This window comes from Coffea arabica, chromosome 2e (genome assembly GCF_036785885.1).
Source record: "Coffea arabica cultivar ET-39 chromosome 2e, Coffea Arabica ET-39 HiFi, whole genome shotgun sequence".
Classification (NCBI taxonomy): Eukaryota; Viridiplantae; Streptophyta; class Magnoliopsida; order Gentianales; family Rubiaceae; genus Coffea; species Coffea arabica.
Genome location: NC_092313.1, coordinates 65418404 through 65425147, shown reverse-complemented (window position 1 = coordinate 65425147; position 6744 = coordinate 65418404). Strand labels below are relative to the sequence as shown.

Here is a 6744-nt window from a genome sequence, read left to right as displayed (position 1 = left end):
ATCTCGATGGGTTGGACCTTATGTAGTGAATAGTTTTCCTAATGGTGTTGTTGAGATCCAAAGTTTAGAAACTAACAAAATCTTTAAGGTTAATAGTCATCGTCTTAAGCATTTTCTTGATGTTTCTGAAATTGCTACTATTGAGGAAATTCATTGATTGATCCAGTCTATGAATAATTGTGCAGGATTTGGATTATATCTAGCCAGACACTATAGAAAGATGCTAATTCGGAGACAACCCAATTGATTTTTATTTCTTTTATTTTATTTTAACTTTTTTCTTTCTTTTTGTGTTCGTTAATGCTCTTTAGTTGTGCTTTTTTTTCAATGCTCATGAACTCTTTTTTTTTTTTTTTTTTTCTGTTAGGTTTAAAGACGCTACGACAAGTTTATCGCATCTATGGAACAGAAGACAAAAAGTCCTTTATTCTTGGGCATCCAATTGCAAAAAATGGGAAGTTAAATAATTTTTTAGAAAGTTATAGTTGATAGCACGTGCCTCGCTGTATTCTAGTTGAAGTATGAAAGAAAAATGTCATACGACTTTACTGCAAACAGTGGGTCCCACGTCTTTGAAAAGCAAGTCTTTTGATGAAAATTATCAGTGTAGACACCAAATTTTTGTCAATTTTTAATGTTTCCTTGAATTTTTTCTATTTAATGAGTTATTTATTTTCTTGTATTTTAATGTGCATCTTTTTTCTCATTTTTGTAGATTGGTTTTAAGAAAAAAAAAAGAAAAAAAAGGGAAAAAATCAAGAAATAAAAAATCATCCTAATCATTTTGTTTCACCGAAATCACTATTAACCCATTTTTACACTCAATTCCCATTTGACATTTCTTCTCATTTTGGTAAAAATCCATCATGTTATTTCATGCATCTTTCTTGTCATTTGAAAAACCATCATTTTTTACTAACCAAACACACAAACTCCAACTCTTAATACATTTCTCGGTTCTCTCTTCTTCTTCCCAAGACACAAACTAGCAACTGATCCCTCAAATTCCCTCTCCCTCTCGGTTCTCCTCTCCCCTCTCAATTTCACACACCTACCGACAAGTCAAACACAAAAGAAAGCAAGCCATTGGACAGTTGGAGGTTTGGAATTTCATCAAAACATTTTAACCAAGAAACTCCACTTTCGGTGAGGTATCTCTCAATTGTTTTTAGCAAATTAAATTCATGTTGATTGCCTAGTTTCTCTTGCTTTTATTGGGTTTTATTGTTGCTGTTGTGCTGTTAAATATTGAGGTTAAGTTACAAGCCAGATTAAAGAAAGAGAAATAGCTTTTGTGTATGCATGCTACATGTTTGATAAAATGCCAAAAAGGAAAAACGAATTAAAAAGCTGAACATTGTGCATGTTTTTTTTGTCAAAATAGATGACCATTTGCTAGTGTAGGTCCGAAAATGTTTGGTTGTCCAAAGTTTTAGAGTTTTTGAGCCTTAAAAGCATTGAAGGATTTTTTTTTTTGGACTGTTTTGATTTAATTTTGTCATATGTGTTGTTGCTTTTATTGATTTCAGTTCATAGTTATGTTGTAAAAATCACAATGAGTGTTGTAGTATAAATTATGTGGTTTTTGGTGAAGATTTGAGTGTTTAAAAAAAATAAAAATTGGACTGATTTCTTAGTATTTTGGTTACTTTCGGGTCCTTTTTTTTTTTTTTTGTAAAAACTAACTTAAAAAATGGAATCTACGCAAAAAATCGAGTGAAATGATGCATTTTGACAAAATTTGGTGACCTGAAAATTTGCCTGCATTCGGCGGTGGTGCCATGGGAGGCGGCCATAGCCGCTAGCAGGAAGTAAGCTTTAGCTTCTCGAGTGGAAGAAGAAGGAAAAAGAAGAATAAGAAGAGAAGGAGAAGGAAAGAAAAAAAAAAGAAAGGAAAGAAAAGAAAAAGAAGAAAAAAGAATTGGGCAAATGTTTATTGTTTGATGGGCCATTTTCTTTAATTTCGGTTGGGTTAGGGCCTTCTTTCTTTGGGGCTTTTTCATCTGGGCTTGTGTTTATTTTCATAAAAAATAGCCCACTTGTTTCTTCCGGGCCGGATGGTTCCGGCCCAAGAAAAAATAAAAGAAAGGCCTGATGGCTTTTTTCTTGCCCAAATCAGAAACCAAAATTTTCATTTTAGTCCTTTATTTTTGGAGTATTTTATTGTGACCCAGAAAATTTTAAATATCTTTCACTTAGACCCTTAAAATAATTGTGCTTTGCTCCCTGAACTTTATCATTTATTTAATTTTGACCCTTAAACTTTAGAAAAATTATATTTTTGACCCTAAAAGTTTTTAATTTTACAATTTAGTCCCTAGTGAATTTTAGCTCTCTTTATTATGATTGTTTCTTTTCTTTAATAGCTAATTATGTTACTTTTAAATATATTTAACTTGTAATTTTTAGATGTTCTTAAATTTCTTTACGTTTGACATATTAAAGTGAATTTAGTATTTTTATCATTATTATTATTTTTCAATTAAATTGGTGTCATGATTTTTTTGTTTATTTTGAGTATAAATAGGGCAATTTGACTCCATTTAGTCACCACTTCAAAAGAGAGGTACCCCTATTATTAGTATTTCAATGTCAATTACGTGCTCTTTTGTGCTCGTACGTGTTCCTATGTGTTTAAATATTTGTATGTGCTTTATTTATTTGATTTAAATGTTCATTCAAATTTTTTTATATTTATTTAGTTAATTTTTATAATTATTTGAGAGGCATTTAAATATCTCAAAAATATAATAGATAGGATACCTAGATTTGTTTTATTATATTTTCCATTTTAGATTGTAATTAGGTCCCCTATTGTAATAGATAGGGTAGATAGGATTTTTTATTTTCCCATTTTAGATTGTAGTTAGACTCCCCACTGTAATAGATAGGTTTTTGCGTGTTATGTGGCTTATGTGTTATGTGCTTTATTCGCTTTTGTTAGGATTTTTGCATATAGATATTATATTTATGTGTTATGTGCTACATGCTCTTACATGTTTATTTGTTTTAATTTATACCTTATTTGTCTTACTATGTATTAAGAATACATGACGTCACCGCACTAGTTCAACGCTAGTTGTGGCTTCTCCCTCCGCTTACTTGCTAGTCCAACGCTAGTAAGGATTTTTAGAAATGGGTTAGTCCAATGCTAGACTCTTAGATCGTTCGTGCGTTAGATTCATTTTTGTGTGACATTCATTACATTTTCCTGCATATTTTTATTTTAGAATACTTTCTCATTTGCATGATATTTCTTATTATATTATCACCTACCCTGTATATGTGTCTCCTATCATTTAGGATTGCACCTCATTTAAGAAATTGTAAAATAAATTAGTTCATTTGCTTGTTCATGTTAGGAGAATTATTCTTCAAATATGAGAAATGGGTAATTATAACTTTTTAGTTCAAATATTCTCCTGTATAAGAAAATTATGTCACGAATTTTTGCCTCCCATACCCATTATGTTGCATTCCCTATTCTTTGGTCACTTATATCTATATATATAATTTAACTTTCTTTTCTTTTAATTTCATCATTCGCATACTCGTGACCTATTTAAGGAATTATTTTGACCTTCGTAATTAATGCGATTGGTATTAATTAAATTATTGAATGGACATTTTGTCCCTCTCGACGTTTTTATAAATTTAGATTTGCATTTATGTAGGAAACATTCAAACGTGATAAATTTAAGGGTTAGATTAGGAAAATTTTTGACTAAACCTCGCAACTAATTTAGACTAGGTTGAGAGGGTGCCTTATGTTTGAATTAATCGAGCCTTTGCCTTTCCTTTCTTCAACCGTGACTCCCGAACTCATTTTCTCTTGTTTTTCAAAGACCTGGAGTTGTCGAAAAGGGTTTTATTTTATTTCATTTTTATCAAAAATACTTTTTGGTGATTTGGTACACCCAAACTCAATACCAAGTGATGAGTCCTTTTTTTCTTAAAAACCCTTTTAGACTAAATTTTGAATCCAAACTGTCGCATTCTTTAAAGACCCATTCTAGGTCATTTTTCACTTATTTTTAAATAAAATCACATCTTTTGTAAATACTTATTTTCATCGCGAAAAATGGGGCGCGACAATCGAAAGACTAAATTTCAAAATCATGCCCCAAGTGTTACAAGATGAAGTTTTCTACCCAGCACTCAAATACCAAAAAAAAAAGAGTCCTTTTTTACTTTGGTCTTCTTAGCAGTTATTAGAATACTTTTCTTTCGATTTTCTTCTTAGCAGCTATTAGAATCCTTTTCTTCCATTAAAAAAAAAAGAAACAAGAAACAATTCCTTTTTGGTTTAGAATCCTTTTCCATTGTGAATACTATTTTTCTTCTTTCTCTTTTTAAAGCCACAAAAAACTCAAGTTGTTCGTAAAGATTGCAGTGGCTCACAAGCTTTAATTGAAACTTCAAGTTTTGGGGAAATAACCATCAAACATCGTTGCTTCCCAGTTGCTTGGAGTTGTCATCTATTCAGCAAAATCTTCGCCATCTCCATCTACGTTCGTTGTCATTTGGTGTTGGCTTGCTGGCATTCGACGTTACCACTGATTCTCAAGGCTATTGTCAAGGCTGTTGTCGGCTAGAAACCAAGAAATTGAATGCAATTAGTTTGTTCAGTGGCCACCGTTTGAAGTTGCCTAACTTATTTGCTCTTGAAGTTTGTTCTCAAATTTGTTGGAAGTTGCCTAACTAGTTGCTTTGCATATTGTCAGTTATTAGTCACCATTTGTGCTTCACAGGTTTACATTGCTATTTGTTTAATGGAACTCAATCCCAACATCTTTGAAGAAACCGTCAACAATTATTATTAAAAAAAAATTTTCATTGATAACCTTTTCTTATTTTGTAGGACAAATTTGACAATGGCCAAAACAAGAGGAACCAAGAAAAAGACCAAGCTTCCAACCAAGACTCTCCAATCGATTCTAGAACTGAATAAGAAATGAGGAGTCCCAATAGAGCCTAAGAAGCAATCGAGATTGGCATCATCAAAGGAGTATTACCACATTCTATTTCCGAATTAGGGGGTGAACTTACTCAACTCACCAAGGAACAAATAGATACATTACACATTTTGAAGTCTCAAACATTTGCTTCTTTTAAGTACATTCATACTCCTACATTGGAACAATTAAATATTTTGACTGAGGTGAAAAGATTATTTATAGCAATTTGGTGGCAGCACCATTTGACACTTAATTATCCCACTTTGCTTGAATTGTATTGAAAATTTTATAGTACTTTCAAATTTGTGAAATCGGACAACTTTTCATTAGATACTCCAAATGTGGTTAGTTTTAGGTTATTTGGGGTTGATTTGAGTCACTCAATTACTGAGTTTAATTACTACTTAGGTTTCATTGATGAACATTTAGTTAAATCTAGGGAATGTCTGGCGAGTGTTTGTGACTATATTGAACACTTTGCTTCTTATTATGTCAGGATTTGGAAAGAGATGTCAATTGATAAGTTTAGATATGATCCTAGTCAATCTAAGACTTCTTATTTTAAAGACCCGATTTTGAAATATATTCAAAGGTTTTTGGCCTTTAATTTTTTCTAAGAGGAAGGATGCTTCAGGAACTATGAAAAAAGCTGAATTTTATTTTATTTGATGTATGTTGAACAATGTCAAAGTAAATTTTGATTTTTGGGTAGCGACACAATTTCAAATGATGCTCACAAAGAAAAATAAGCCAATCATTTTATGTTCCCTTATCACTAATTTGGCTATCCAACTTGGTATGCTAAACCTTGATGAAGATAAAGATTTACATGTTGCTTGCTAGTCAGAACCTTTGGATTTGGTTTGTTTAGCGAGGATGGGGGTCATTGAGTATAAAGATGATTGTTATCAGTTTACACCACCGAGAGAGATTAAACTCATGGTTAGGCAGGGTCCTAAGCCTATCATTTCTTCCCGTACTGCTCGAGTTGTAGATGGAATTGACTCCTCAATTGTAGCGCCAACTTCTTCTTCTTTTGATGATCAATTTCACCAGTTGGATAATCGCCTCTCCAAGATTGAGCAGCAAATGTCTCGGATGGAACGGACCTTGGATGCTTTCTTCACCTTGGTTGGATTCACACCTCTCACTCCCTCTCACACTTAGAGCTTGACAACACTTGCTCTCCTTTGTCAAGGAAGTCCTCTTATTTTCCCTTTCTATTTACTTTCATACATTGAGGACAATGTAATGTTTAGGTGTGAGGGAGGAGAATTGTTATGCAACTTGGTGTTTTCTTACTCGTGGATTTTCTCGTTTAAAAAAAAATCCTTGCTTCGAGTTTTTCTTGTTTATTTTTTTTAGTTCAATTTGTGGTTTCTTGTTTAGCTTTTCTTGTTTGAAAAAAAATAAAAAAAAGTGTGAATATTTTTTTTAGTTTTTTCTTATTCATTATATTATCAAGTTGAAATGTGATTAAGATGCAAGGATGAATAGTTAAATTCTTTTTGCTAGCATTATTATCTTATTGATTTGATGATGGATTTCAATGATGAATGTGCAAGGTTTAACTCAATTTTAACAAGTCATTGTGAGTTTTGGAGCTTATAAGCATTTCATTATATCTTGCTCCATTATCTTGTTAAGTGCTATATCATATATGGTTTGAATATTCTAGAACTTGTATTGTTATACATATTGAGACTACATTTTGAATTTGTGCATTAAAATGACAAGGGCAACAGGTTTAACCCTTTTTGACTTTCTAAAAACCCGCCTTGAGTAT

General features: G+C 32.0%; 1 long non-coding RNA gene across 1 annotated transcript; it reads left to right on the top strand.

Moving 5' to 3' along the window:
* The first annotated feature begins 789 nt into the window (after positions 1–789).
* LOC140037340 (uncharacterized) lies at positions 790–5307 on the top strand. The gene is made up of 2 exons (XR_011841266.1): positions 790–1151; positions 4862–5307. It is a non-coding gene; the product is annotated as an uncharacterized lncRNA (long non-coding RNA).
* Positions 5308–6744: the final 1437 nt, after the last annotated feature.